Genomic DNA, 15,673 nt, shown 5'->3' with positions numbered 1-15,673 from the left:
TGTACACCCATTCTCTCCCTCTCACCCCACCTCTCTCGCTCATATGCATACATACATACACACACACACACACACACATTTAAAAAAATTAAAAAGGAAAGAGTGACAAATGATGAGAAGAAAATACAAGACTGGCTGAATCAGTCACTACAGCAGAACATTTCCAGAGGAACTTTGCAAAAAGCTAAGAAACAAAAAACTTCCAAATTAGTGTCCTTGTGCTTGGCTAGCCTATGGAAGTGACGCCAGGCACTTTTTTCTGGAAAAAAAAACAAAAAAAACCACAACTCATTATTCCTATGTGACACAACCCTTACAAACTTACTGGAGAAAGACTATCTTCTTAAGCTACTCTAGAGTGTCCCGACCTACTTGAGCTTCATCTTTTATGCATTTTGCATTCAATGTTCCTCTGTTTAACTGAAGGCTTATGGGCTACATTATAGACTAACAATTGAGGAGCTCCTTGGGATTCAAATAGATTTCACATAGCCTCTTTCCCAATTTTGTCAATATCCACTCAAATCCAAGGCCCTACAAGGTTTGGTACCAAAAACAGAGGCTTACTAGGTCAGATTATCTCCTGTGTACCCCAGCTTTACTTGTACAAAAACCCAGAGGATGAGGGTGAAGATCTGAGCAGGAACTCAGAGTTATTAATAGGATAGTTATTCTCTATTTCCTAGAGGCTTCAAACTCTGATACACTGTAGGTACAGGTTCCCCCAGATTCTAAGTGGTTTTCAGTCTTTTGGACTGCAGAGGACTTTCTACTGGTTCAACATTCTTAATCCAATGTCCCCAACCCAAAACTTTTACAATGCTAACAGAAAAACTGGTCAAACTTCTTAATGATGTATGCAGTTTAGTGTTCTCAATTCTGAGTTTACCAACTTCCTTTTGTGAGCAAATTAACCTTCTATGAAATCCTTTTGCTTTTGCTTTCCAACCTTCTTCTGAAATGCTGTAACATTTTCAGTCCTGCCACTTTGTATCTTTGACCTGATCAAGGTGAACCCCATAACTGTACAACGGTATACTCAGAGTTTGTCACTCATGATCATGACTTGTGGGCCAATCCCTCACAAAATCCTATTTTGATCTTTCTTGTGGATAGACCTTATGCTAGAGATCAAGTAAGATGTTTCTATGCTGGATACAGTCCCACATCATGGGCTCATTAAAAACAGCCAATTGCATAGCCTGGGGTAATGGCTCAGTGGTCAAACTGCTTACCAGGCAAATGTGAGGACCTGAGTTTGGATCCCTAGTACATGAGTAAAGTGCCAAGTGCGGTGGTGCATGTCTGTAACCCTGGTTTCTGGGGAGGAGAGGAAAGAAAATCCCTGGGGCTAAAATGGCTAATTAGTCTAGTAAAATCAGTAAGCTTCAGGTTCAGCAAGACACTGTCACAAAGACTAAAGTAGAAAACGATGATGGAGACACCTGACATACACACATGTGCCCAAACACATACAAACATGCACACTAATACCCAAGACACATCAGCCAACATAGCATCTATCATGAAGTCTTATCACGAAGGCAGGCCATCATGCTCTTACCTGTATCTGCATTTTCTCTACAAACCAGCCTGGCCACATTTACACTGACAGGTGCTAGTTTGGGGGAGGGTGTTGATTCATAAATCAAAATGCTTTGGAGGGCTGGAGAGATGGCTCAGCAGTTAAGGCACTTGCCTATAAAGCCAAAGGACCCAGATTTGATTCTCCAGGACCCATATAAGCACAAGGTGGCACATGCATCTGGACTTTGTTTGTACTGGTTGATGGCCCTGGTGTGCCCATTCTCATTCTCCCTCTCTCTCCTTCTCCCTCAAATAAATAAATTGATTAAAGTAAATTTTAAAAAATGCTTTGGGGCTGGAGAAATGGCTGAGTGGTTAGGCGCTTGCCTGTGAAACCTAAGGACCAGGGTTTAAGGCTTGATTCCCCAGAACCCATGTTAGCCAGATGCACAAGGGGGCGCACACATCTGGAGTTTGTTTGCAGAGGCTGGAGGCCCTGGCGTGTCCACTGTTTCTCTCTGCCTCTGCCTCCTTCTCTGTCTGTTTCTCCCAAAAAAATAAATAAATAAATAAATAAAAATAAAATGCTTTGGAAGCAAAGAGGTTTCCTGACCTCTGCTGGAAAAATACTATCAAATGGCCCACAAGTATACAGCTGTCTAGAAAGATGACTGTCATGAAAACTGAGGCTCATATAAAGATGGCTGGGAGGACTATGGGAGAATTCTCTTTCATGTCTAAATAAATAGACAAATAAATAAATACTGCTTTATGATTACCTCTTTGTTTTTCACTAGAAGGCTACTGAAAGTTTAAAAATATCTTACTAACACACAGAACTAAGGACCAAAGGTATAACTCAGCGGAATAGCATTTGCCTAGCACGCACGAAGTACTGGGTTGGCTCCCCAGCACAGCAAACAAAGCAAAACTGAAGTAACACCACAATTCTATATGTGAGGAAAGATGTGGTTTTGGTAACTGAAAGTATAAGATATGAAAAATGTGTTTTTGTTAAGGAAAAAATTATAATTTTTGTCCTAAAGTAGAATGACTGCTTTAAATAAGGAAAGTATAAAAAGTACATAAACAGAGTTGTAGATGGCTTATGAAAGGAATTGTCTAGAATCTTGTGAAAGGAATGCTATGTGAGAGCAAACTGGCTAAGTGAATTACTTTTTCTCTGAAAGCTGAGCACCAACAGTAAAATACGGGAGCGTAGGACTGGTGTGCAGCTCAGTTATGTACTAGGCCCTTGGTTTCACCCCAGTGCTCAAAAAGAGGGTACACTGAACCAAACCAGAACTGGGTCCTTTCTGTTAAAACTGGGTTTCTTTCTTTCTTTCTTTCTTTCTTTCTTTCTTTCTTTCTTTCTTTCGAGGTAGAGTCTCACTCTGGTCTGGAATTAACTATGTAGTTTCAGGTGGCCTCAAACTCATGGTGATCTTCCCACCTCTGCCTCCCAAGTGCTGGTATTAAAGGCATATGCCACCACGCCTGGCTTGGGTTTCTTTTTTTTTTTTTCTTTGCATACCTATTTGCTTTTAATTGCATGTAGTAAAGGGCTACCAGCCATGATGAGACATCCCAGCCATTTGAGAGGCTGAAGCAAGAGAATCAAGAGTTTGAGACCTGCCTCAAATATGTAGTAAGACTTAAAAAAAAAAAAAGTAGAAAAAAAACCAGTGGCGAAAGCTGTTTTTCTTTAAGCTTCTATTTTGAGACATACATCATTAAAAACCTTACAGGTCCACATGACACAGACAGATGATCAGAGAAGGAAGTTAATTTAGTCAGAAAACTTTGATGCCTGTCAGCTGATGCTGAACCCGAAAGTCTGGGAGTATGAAATACTAAAGAGCTAAGAGGAACAGATAATTAGTATTTCTCTTCTTTTCATATTTTCCTTCCACACAATTGATACCGACATCTTCCTCCTAATCTACATACAGGGCAGTCATTCCCTTACGGGCCTTAGGAAACTCCTTCCTCTATGCCCTCACCTATGTACCAGTGCATAAAGGGATGTTTGGCATACATCAGATAAACTTGTGGTCTAGGTGAGCCCAGGCCTCAGAAAGGACTGTAGAGATGCTTAGTAGGTATACAGCTCATTGTACCTTGGCAAGATCTCTATCAGGTGCCACAGTAAGAGACTGGTAGTTAATGCCAACTTTAAAGCCAGTAGGACAGCAGTCTACAAACTGAATCCTGTAGTTGGTGTTAATGGGGGCAATGGTGATACTAACATCTTTAGGAACCACATCACCATGGCACAACAGGCAGTAGGCTGTGTACAGACCATGGCTAGGATCACATTTCATCACCTGGCTGGCTGGCTCAAAGCAGGTACTGGTAATCTCTGCTATAGAAAGCTGGTAAACGTTCTCAGAAGAAATGGCAAGGCCATATGTGGCCAGAGAGAAGTGGATGCAGGGATAGGGAGAAACAACCAGGTTGGACTGAAATTCTGTCAGATCAACATTGGGGGATCGATCAAATCTGAGAAGTGGTGCTAGAAGACACAATGTGGTTAATAAGGCACTTAGTGTAGGTGTCTTCTCAACACTGAGGTGTGTATGGCAGATGTCACAGATGGCCTCATTATCTACCATAAAAATACAGTCAAGAATGCTTCAGGGTGGGTGTGCATGTTAAGGATGAAGTTGTAAGACTCAACTACAGCAGGAGAAACCTGGAGAGATGGGTAAACAGACGTGCCATCAGCAAGGCGGTGAATCCAGAGCCAGTTCCCTCACATTACAGCTATAGAAACCAAGAAGTTCTGATGACCTGAGTACTGGTCAGCTTGTTAATTCAGTGCAAGATAAGGTTAATGATCTCTGCATGCTGCGGTGCCCATGGGTATAGTGACTGGCAGCATTCTCCTAGCCAGTGATGAACTCCTGCGGTAGACTCCACTGCAGCACATGCCCTGGGTACATGCTTGCCAGGGCCTGTTTTACTAAAGATGACACTAAAGGAGTTGTTCTCTCAATGGTCTTCTTACTTGGATGTCATGTTCCAAGCAGCACAGCTCCCAACAAACATTGCCAACTAGGCACTAAGTGTGCCAGTGGTGTGGTAGACAAAAGCAGACATCTTGGCTACTTGTCTCCAACAAGCTAAAAGTTGAGGTGAGTAAAATACTAAGGCTTTTTAAAAAAAAATGAAAATTTTTAATTGAACAGAAAATATCATACTGTGCTTAACTGCAACATGACAGCACAATCATGTATAAAATCTATAGACAACATGCTGGTACCAGAGCCAGGCATGGTGGCACACACCTTCAAGCCCAGCTCTCAGGAGGATGAATAGGAGGATCACCATGAGTCTGAGGCCAGCCAAGGCTATAGAGCGAGTTCCAGGTCAGCCTGGGCTAGAGCAACATTCTGCCTCAAAAAAATAAAAAAAATAAAAAAAAAATGCTGGTACTAAACACAGTACTTAGAGGCTTGAGCTTCGGTCTGAAAAAAAATCTTTCCCAGATAGGCAGCCACAGTAATTTCAAACAGGCAAAAACAGGGAGAGGAGGAGGAAGGAACCACTTCAAGACTGAAGAGGAGGTAGAGCAGCGTGTGCTGTACAGTCTTCGTGTTCAACTCCAAGCGAGGCAGGAAAACAACACTGAAGTCATGATGGTGTCTTGAGTCCCAAGGGGCCCCTCTTTATTGACAAATACATAAGAGACCTTTGACAAAAACACAGTGCTCTTGTGGGAAAAGGGTTTCCGTTTTCTCTTCCTGGATCCCTGAAGGATAGAAATGCTTGATGTGGCTGTGTCCCTGGATGTTTTGCCAGTCAGTAAAAGCCATCTTTTTTTTTTTTTTTTTAACAATGTGGTTTTGTTGTTGTTGTTGTTGTTTACAATGGTCCTTTTAAAAAAATCTTTAATAATTTGAGAGAGGGAAAGAGGCAGAGTGAGAGAGCGAGAATGAGAATGGGCGCATCAGGGCTTCCAGCCACTGCAAACAAACTCCAGATACATGTGCCACCTTGTGCATCTGGCTTATGTGGGTCCTGGGGAATTGAACTGAGGTCCTTTAGCTTTGCAGGCAAACGCCTTAGCCATTAAGCCATCTCTCCAGCCCCAAAAGCCAGCTGTTTAACCACACATGTCCAGTCCCACCTAAGGAGACTTCCAAGTTCATGGGCAATTAGCTGTGATGGCAGAAAAAAAAAGTACCCAGATGTTGCAGTCAAGTTTGTACTGCTGGCAGAAATCATTCATCCAAGAGCAGCTTGTGGGGGAAAAAAAGGGTTATTTTGGCTTACAGGCCCAAGGGGAAGCTCAATGATGGCAGGGAAAAACAATGGCACAAGCAGAGGGTGCACATCACCTCATGGCCAACATCAGGTGGCCAATAGCAGCAGAAGAGTGTGCCAAACACTGGCAAGGGGAAACTGGCTATAATATCCATAAACCTGCAGCCTAACAATGCACTACTTCCCAGAGGCGTTAATTCCCAAATCTCTATAGGCTGAGCCTAGCATTCAGCATACCTGTTTATGATAGACACCTGAATCAAACCACTACATTCTGCCCCTAGCCCCCATAAACTGATAATCATACATGATATAAAATACAATGCATTCAGTCCAACTTTAAAAGTCCCCAGAGATTTTATCAATCCCAATGATGTTCAAACATCCCCCAAATGCAAGGTCTTTTAACTGAGCCATAATGCCAAAAAAAAAAAAAAAAAACAAAAACCATAATGGCACAAAATAAACATTCACACTGCAAAAGATGACATTTGGCATAGCAAATAAATATTCAACCAATACAAGATTTAAAACAACCAGGGCAAACAAACTCTGTAGCTCCAAGTCCAACAACTCTAGCCATTGACAAGTTTCCAAGTCCGGTAATTCTAACCAGCAACAAGTCTCTCAAGTTCCAATTCTGCCCCTCCAGCTAGGCTACTCACAGTTCCAGAAAATTTCATCTGGGGCCTACAGCTCTCCTTAGCAGCCATCCTGTGGTCTCTGCGTTTCCACTGTGTCTCCACTGCAACACACAGTTCATCCTCACAGCTCCATCAGGTCTCCACACAGGTAACCCTGCTTCACACTGCCCATGGCCATTTCCAAAACACAAGACCATGTTGCAAATCCAATGACCCTCTCTTTCCTGCATTTCTTATACTCCACAATACCAGGCAGGGTGACAATTTGTTAATCCACTGGCAGGGGAAACTGGCTATAATACCAATGAGCCCTCCCCCAACAATACAGTCTCCAGGAGGTGTTAATTCCATAATTCCCAAATCTCCATTAGCTGGGAACCTAGCATTCAGAACACCTAAAATTATGGGGGACACTGAATCACACCACCACACCAGGGAAAGGGAACAAGGGACAGTTTCTCGCCAGGATACATACTGCTGAAAAGAAGGGCCACTTCCTTGAACATAATTTCCTTCTTGTACATATTGTTCCTTACTCTGGAATAATAATCCTCAAATAAAGGGCAGGTCTGCCTAAGACGAGTTCTCAAGGCTCCAAAAAGGTTGTGTCCCAGATACAGAAGCATCAGTTTCCACTCACTTGAGAGCAAGTACACATAAGAGTAAAATTTCTGACATTTCTGGATAAGACGGTGGCATAGAAGCCATGCCAAAGCAGCTGGGTGGGGGGGGGATAAGCAGAAAAACAGAAAAATGCACTCTTCTACAGAAAACTGAAGTTGTATAAGGAATCATCAAGCTCAGCAGAGCAGCAGGCAACCAGGCAGAATTGGCTCCCGACGCAGAGCACCAACAGCCCATTCTTCGCGTCCTTCTGGCCTACCTAAGTGGAGCCACAGAAGCGGAAGGCAGGTGAAGGGGTTTTTCCACTCACACCAGCCTCCCAACAAAGTGAAGAGACTTGAAGGGGAAGACTGTCGGGACCAGGTGAGCAGCTGCCAAAGGAGAACACAAATGGGAGCACATGAGCAGCTATGGTACAGCTCAGGTACCTGCACAGCCTCCCTTCCCCAAATGCCACCTCCATGAGCCTCCATTGAACCACTTCCCAGCCACACAGCATCCAGCACAGCCGATCACCACACCAGATCCAGCAAGCCAAGCAGCCTAACCAAGTTCACAGCACAACCAAGGTGGGTACTCAGTATAGATGAGATTGGAAGCCATCCCAAGAAGTAACAGGACCTCCTTACACAAAGCTAGGTACATATGCCTGCACTGGAAGTGATAATCTCACCTTCCATGTCAGGGCAGGTTATGTGTTAGATTTTGATTGATGTATTCTTGGTCAGCTTTACAACTGTCAAATAAGCCATACTTTGGTGTTGACTATTATTGCCTTTGACATTTCCTGATTTACAGGGCCTTTGTCTTTTTTTGTTTTTGGTTTCTCAAGGTAGGATCTCACTCTAGCACAAACTAATCTGGAATTAACTAGGTAATCTCACACCAATCCACCTTCCTCTGCCTCCCAAATGCTGGGATTAAAGGTGTGCACCACCATGCCTGATTTGTCCTTTCCTTCTGTCATTATTGGAGGCAGGGTCTCACTCAGCTCCAGGCTGACCAGAAACCCATTTCAGATCAGAAATCTCAGCCTGCAGTTGACAGGATTAAGGGTATAGGGAAACCCACACTCCTAAGGACTTTATCAGATTATCTCTTTGTTTTTGTTTGTTTGTTTGTCTGTTTCCAGGTAGGGTTTTACTCTTGTCCAGCATGACCTGGAATTCACTATGTAGTCTCAGGATGGCCTTAAACTCATGGTGATCCTCCTACTTCTGCCTTCCAAGTACTGGATTAAAGATGTGGGCCACCATGCCTGGCTTATATCTTTGTTTCAATCCCCACTCTTTCATAAACACTCCATGCTGGTTTTGATTGAATGTGTATATTGCTCAGTTGAATTTTAGCACTTGCCAGAAATTTGTCCACCCAGCTTACTAAACAGCAGGAAAACTCAATACCTAGGGTCACCTCTGCTGTTACTATATGAGTAAAATAAGAGCCACCCTGACACCTTTAGCTCCTAACCTGAAAAAATATATATAAAGTCAGATTTACATGTCTAATAATACTGAAGATAATTAGAAAACCCAAGCATCAAATTAACTGAAGATGCAAAACTCTCTACATTATAATACAAGAAACACAAAAATCAAAATTCTACCAAAAATTATAAGTCCATCAGAAATTACTTCCAATGAGACTGTTTTAGACAAAATGCCCGACGAAGAATTTTAAAAAATGACTATGGTCAGGTATGGTGGCATATGTCTTTAATCCCAGCATTTAGGAGGCAAAGGTATGAAGATCATGATGAGTTCCAGGCTACCCTGAGACTACATAGAAAATTTTAGGTCAGCCTGGGCTTGAGTGAAACCCTACCCCCCAAAACAACAAAACAAAACAAAACCAAAAAAAAGATTATATCTATGTTCAAAGAAGTCAAAGAAGAAATCAAAGGAATCAAAGAAGAAACTAAATGCCTAAAAGAATCCTAAAATAACATAGAAAACCAACTTAATGAAATAAGATCAAGACATGAGTAAGAAAATAGAAATAATGAAAAAATACCAATCAGAAATACTAGAAATGAAAAACAAAGGAAGTCAAATGGAAAACTCTGAAGAAAGTCTCACTAGTAGAATGGATGGAGGAGAGGACAGAATATATAAACCAGAAGACATGGTAGCAGATCTAATACAGTCCAACAAAAAGAAAGACAAACTAGAAGGAAGAATTTCACTCCAAAGGCATACTAGGTATTTTCAACAAAATCATAAAAGAAAATTCCCCCAGATAGGGAAAGAAATGCCAATAGAGACACAGTGAGTCTTTAGAACACAAAACAGACAAAATCAGGAAAGAACCTCTTACTGTCATATTGCAATTATACTACTAACACATAAATCAAAGAAAATATATTAAAAGCAGACAGAATAATTAAGTCACATATAATAAAGGCAAGCCCATCAGGATAACAGTAGCTTACTCAACACAAACTTTAAAAACAAGAAGGGCTTGGAATAATTTGCTCTATGTTTTGAAATACAGTACCTGTCAATCAAGATTACTTTATGCAGCATAGCTATCCATCTAAATTGACAGAAAAATAAGGACATTCCACAACAAAAATAGGCTAAAGGAATATATGACCATTAAACAAGCTCTACAGAAGAGAAAGAAAAACATAAACATAAGGAAACAGGAAAAAATAAAACATACTCAAATAATATTTAATACCAGACAGTAAAGGAAAAAGAGGAAGTATTACAAAATAAGGAGAGTGGCAAGAATAAATGCACACCTTTCAATAATAACTCTTAATGTCTAATGGCTTCAGTTCCCCAACCAAAACATGCAGGCTTGCACACTGGGTTAAAAGGCATTGTCCTTCTACTTGTTGCCTCCAAGAAACTCACCTTTCCATAAAAGATGGACATTATCTTAAGGTGAAAGGATAGGAAATGGCATTTCAAACAAATTGGCCTGGAAAGAAAACAAGCAGATGTTGCGATCCTACTATCTGACAGGATAGACTTCAAACCAACATTAGATAGGAAAGATAAAGAAGGTCACTTTATACTGATTAAAGGAACAATTCAACAGGAGAATGTTACAATTCTAAACCTATATGCACCTAACATGGGGTTCTCAATTTCAAACACACACTGTTAGATTTAAGGTCACAGATAACACCAAACACAATTGTAGTGGGTGATTTCAATATACCACTCTCATCAACTGACAGGTCACCCTGGTAAAAAATAAACAGAGAACCATCTGGATTAAATGAAGCTCATACAAAAAATTCAATCCAAATGCTGCAGAATACACATTCTTTTCAGAATCACATGGGATGTTCTCTAAAACAGATCATACATTAGGACACAAAGCAAACCTTAACAAATACAGGAAAACTGAAATAATTCCTTGCTGTCTATCTGATCACAATGGGATTAAACTATGAATCAACAGCAAGAAAAGCTATACAGCATAGACAAAATCATGGAAACTAAATAGTACACTACTAAAGGATGAATGGGTATATGAAGAAATCAATAAGGACATCAAAAAGTTCATAGAATCAAATCATAATGAGAAAACAACATACCAAAATCTTTGGGACACAATGAAGGCAGTCCTAAAAGGGAAATTTATAGCTTTAAGTGCCCATATTAAGAAATTAGAGAGCTGGGCGTGGTGGCGCACACCTTTAATCCCAGCATTTGGGAGGCAGAGGTAGGAGGATCGCGTGAGTTCGAGGCCACCCAGAGATTGCACAGTGAATTCCAGGTCAGCCTTGGCTAGAGTGAGACCCTATCTCAAAAAACCAAAAAATAAATAAATAAATAAATAAATTAGAAAGGACACAAGTAAACAACTTAATTAAGATCTTGGAAAAAGAAGAACAAGGCAAACCAAAAGTCAGTAGATGGGAAGAAATAATAAAGATTAAGGTAGAAATGAATGAAATAGAAAAAAATATCCAAAGCATCAATAAAACAAAGAGTTGGTTCTTTGAAAGGATAAACAAGACTGATAAACCCTTAGCAAATCTGACCAAAAGCAGAGAAACACAAATCAATAAAATTAGACATAAAAAAGCACCATTACAACAGATACCCATGAAATTCAGAAAATCATGAGGAAATACTTTAAGAACATATTCTGCACTAAATTTGAAAAAGTGAAAGAAATGAGTGATTTTTCTTGATTTATATGACCTACCAAAATTAAATCAAAATGACATAAACCATTTAAACAGACCTATAACAAGCAAGGAAATCAAAACAGTTATTAAAAAAAAAATCTCCCAGTAAGGGGCTGGGAAGATGGCTTAGCAGTTAAGGTGTTTGCCTACAGAGCCAAAAGACCAGGGTTATATTCCCCAGGACCCATGTAAGCCAGATGTGTAAGGTTACACATGCATCTGGAGTTTGTATACAGTGGCTGAAGGCCCTGGCATGCCCATTCACTCTCTGCCTCTTTTTTCCCCCCCCTCTCTCTCAAAGAGATAAGTAAAAAATTAATCTCCCAACTAAAAGTCCAGGTCCAGATAGATTCACTGGTGAATTTTACCAGACCTTCATGGAAGAACACACACCAATGCTTCTGAAAATTTTCTATAAAATATAAAAGGAAGGAACTCTACCAAACTCCTTCTATGAAGCCAGCACAACTCTGATACTAAAACCAGACAAAGACAAAACAAACAAAAAAAAATTACAAACCAATCTCCCTTATGAACATATATGCAAAAATTCTCAACAAAATACTGGCAAACAGAATACAAGAATATATCAAAAAGATCATTCACCTCAACCAAGTAGGCTTTAACCCAGAGATGCAGGGATGGTACAACATATACAAATTGCTTAATGTAATATACTATAAAAATGGACTGAGGACAAAAATCACATGATTATCTCAACAGATGGAGAAAAGGCATTTGACAAAATCCAATATCCCTTCATGGTAAAAGTTGTAAAGAAACTAGGAATAGAAGGAACATATCTCAACATAATAAAGGCTGATTATGACAAACCTACAGCCCTAACATATACTAAATTAGAAAAAAACTTGAAGCTTTTTCACTAAAATCAGGAACAAGACAAGGGTGTCCACTGCCCCCACTTTTATTTAATATAGTACTGGAAGTCTTAGGTATAGCAATAAGGCAAGAGACACACATAAAGGGATATAGCCAGGCATGGTAGCACATGCCTTTAGTCCCAGCACTCAGGAGTCAGAGGTAAAAGGAATCACAGTGAGTTTGCCTGAAATGACATAGTGAATTCCAGGACAACCTGGGCTAGCATGAGACCCTACCTCAAAAAACCAAAAAATATAAATAAATAAAATAAGATGGACACAAATTTGAAAGGAAGAGATCAAACTATCATTATTTGTAGATGATATGATTCTATACATAAAGAACCCTGAAAACTCTACCAGCAACCTATTAGAGCTGATAAACACTTTTAGCAACATGGCAGGATATGAAATAAACACACAAAAATCAGCAACTTGCCTATATACTAACAACAAACATACTGAGGATGAAATCAGGCAGTCACCCCATTCACAAAAGAAAGTACCTTGGAATCAACCTAATCAAGAAAGTGGCTGGGTGTGGTGGCACACGCCTTTAATCCCAGCACTCCTGGAGGCAGAGGTAGGAGGATTGCCATGAGTTCAAGGTCACCCTGAGATGACAGAGTTAATTCCAGGTCAGACTGGACCAGAGTGAGACCCTACCTCGAAAAACCAAAAAAAAAAAAAAAAAAGAAAGAAAGAAAGAAAGTGAAGCATCTCTACAATGAAAACTTCATAACACTCACTCAAGAGACAAATTTCAGAAGACACTAGGAAATGGAAAGACATCCCATGTTCTTGGATTGGAAGAATCAATATTGTGAAAATGGCAATCTTACCAAAAGCAATCTATACATTTAAGGCAATCCCCATCAAAATTCCTATAGTTTTCTTCATAGAAATAGGGAAAAAATTCATAAAATTTATTTGAAAGCACAAAAAAATAAAATAACCTAAATAATTTTCAGCAACAAAAATAAGGCTAGGGGTATCACCATACCTGATTTAATCTATATTACAGAGCCACAGTAACAACAACAGCATTGTACTGGCACAAAAACAACACATCGATCAACAGTATAGAACAGAGGACCCAGATATATGTAGACAGCTACAGCCCTCTGACTTGACAGAAATGCCAAGAATATTCATTGGAAGAAAGACAGCCTCATTAACAAATGGTGCTGGGGAAACTGGATATCTACACGTATAAGAATTAAAATAGATTTTTCTCTCTCTCCAAGCACAAGAATCAACTCCAAGTGAATCAAAGACCTTAATATCAGAACTGAAACTCTAAAACTGCTAGCAGAAAAAGCAGAGGAATCCCTTCAACATACTGGCATAGGCTCCCTGAATATAATACCACTTGTTCAGGAAATAGAACCACTAACCAACCACTGGGACCTCATAAAACTAAAAAGCTTTTGTATATACAAAAGACACTGTGAATAGAGCAAAGAGGCAACCTACAGAATGGGAGAAGATCTTTGCCAGCTGTATATCTGACAGAGGCTTAATATCCATGATATGCAAAGAATTCTGTTGTAATTACAACATACTTGATTCTTCTTAAGTCTTGCTCACATATTATTGCATTTGAAAGTGATCTGTTGGAACTGGAAGTAGGGCTCAGTGGTATATAAGACTTTTTTTCATAGTTTATTTAGTATTATTTCAGAAGATCACATAAGTAGAATTAAAATGCTATCTTTTGGGTTTAGCATATTATAAAACTTACTGAATTCAGCAAATACCTTTTCAAAATTTAGTCTAATGAACGCTGAAACTTAAACACTAAAAAATAATATCATGGGCTGGAGAGATGGCGTAGCGGTTAAGCGCTTGCCTGTGAAACCTAAGGACCCCGGTTCGAGGCTCGGTTCCCCAGGTCCCACGTTAGCCAGATGCACAAGGGGGCGCACCTGTCTGGAATTCGTTGCAGAGGCTGGAAGCCCTGGCGCGCCCATTCTCTCTCTCTCCCTCTACCTGTCTTTCTCTCTGTGTCTGTCGCTCTCAAATAAATACATAAATAAATAATTAAAAAAATTGTTACTATCATTAAAAAAAATAATAATAATATCACAGCTGGGCATGGTGGCACACGCCTTTAATCCCAGCACCCGGGAGGCAGAGGTAGAAGACTGCTGTGAGTTTGAGGCCACCCTGAGACTCCATAGTGAATTCCAGGTCAGCCTGGGCTAGAGTGAGACTGTACCTCGAAAAACAAACAACAACAACAACAAAAAAATAATATATATAAATATAATATATATATCACAATCAAAAGGATGAAACTGTGTCTAATTATTTTCTCTACAGGGTATGAGAGCAGGGGTTTCTTTATTTTTAATATCACATTGATAAATATATCTATGAGATATTATCAGAAGAATATATATATATATATATGTAGACTATAGTGTGTGTGTGTGTGTGTGTGTGTGTGTGTATATATACATATATATATATATATATATACACATACATATATATATATATGTATGTATAGATAGATAGGTAGGTAGGTAGATAGACAGACAGACAGACAGATAGATAGATAGATAGATATGTTGGAGCCACTGGACAAGTGTCTCCATAAACACAATCATTTCATATATGGAAGCACTCTAAATATTAAACAGCTACTCTAGGACAGTCCCTGATAATAAGACAATACAAATATCATACTTAAAATTTCAGCTATAAAGTCAACTCTAAGTTCCCTTCACATTTGAAAGTGTTTAGGAGAACACTGTTCAAAGCCATGATCAGCGGTACTTTCTGTACAGAGCATAGTTAAACAGAGTTACTTTGTTGTGGCAAGTAGACAAAATCTACTACAATGACTACTTGGTTCTAGGAAATACCTTACCAAAGTACTCTCAGAAAGGACTACCTACCACTCATCTATATATCACCAGGCCTAGCATCTCCAGCATTCTAGAGTCACACAGTGGCTACCTAAAATGGTGTACTCTTACAGGATGTTAGGCTAGTGGTCACCACAGCAGAAGGTAGTTTGGTACCAGGTAGGAAAAGTTGGGTTCCTTCCTGCTTGAGGTTAATTCTCTCCAGAGTATCTGAAAAGTCCCTGTGGGAATTTATTCCTCATATAGCGCCTACCCAACAAGACATTTTCAACATTATTTGTAAATAAAAGCTCATAAAAAAATAGTTTGGGCTGGAGGGATGGCTTAGTGGTTAAGGCACTTGCCTGCAAAGCCTAAGGACCCATGTTCTACTCTCCAGGTTTCACATTAACCAGACTCACAAAGGTGAGGCAAGCACAAGGTTACACATGCCCACTAAATGGCACAAGCATCTACAGCTCAATATCAGTGGCTGAGGCCCTGGTGCGCCAATTCTCTCTCTCTCTCTCTCTCAAAACAAATTAAAATAAATATATAAAAAGAAAAATGTTGATCAATTTAGGAGGAAATGTTCTACTTTGCAATCTCACATCAACCTGCTTCAGCAGTGAATGAATTCATGCCCTCTGTAAAGATGACAGGACCAATTTTCTCTGTCTGAACTAAAGACTATAGTCATCCTTTTGAACTGGTTCTTTC

At 39.8% G+C, this 15,673-nt stretch overlaps 1 protein-coding gene across 2 annotated transcripts in view; it reads right to left on the bottom strand.

The window, feature by feature from the left end:
• The window catches only part of Dtnbp1 (dystrobrevin binding protein 1), a 164,733-nt gene that overhangs the window by 74,871 nt on the left and 74,189 nt on the right, over nucleotides 1-15,673 (bottom strand). The window lies entirely within an intron of this gene.

The sequence above is a fragment of the Jaculus jaculus genome, chromosome 17 (assembly GCF_020740685.1).
Source record: "Jaculus jaculus isolate mJacJac1 chromosome 17, mJacJac1.mat.Y.cur, whole genome shotgun sequence".
Taxonomy (NCBI): domain Eukaryota; kingdom Metazoa; phylum Chordata; class Mammalia; order Rodentia; family Dipodidae; genus Jaculus; species Jaculus jaculus.
The sequence above is the reverse complement of the archived record's forward strand: the minus strand, read 5'-3'. Positions and strand labels throughout refer to the sequence as shown.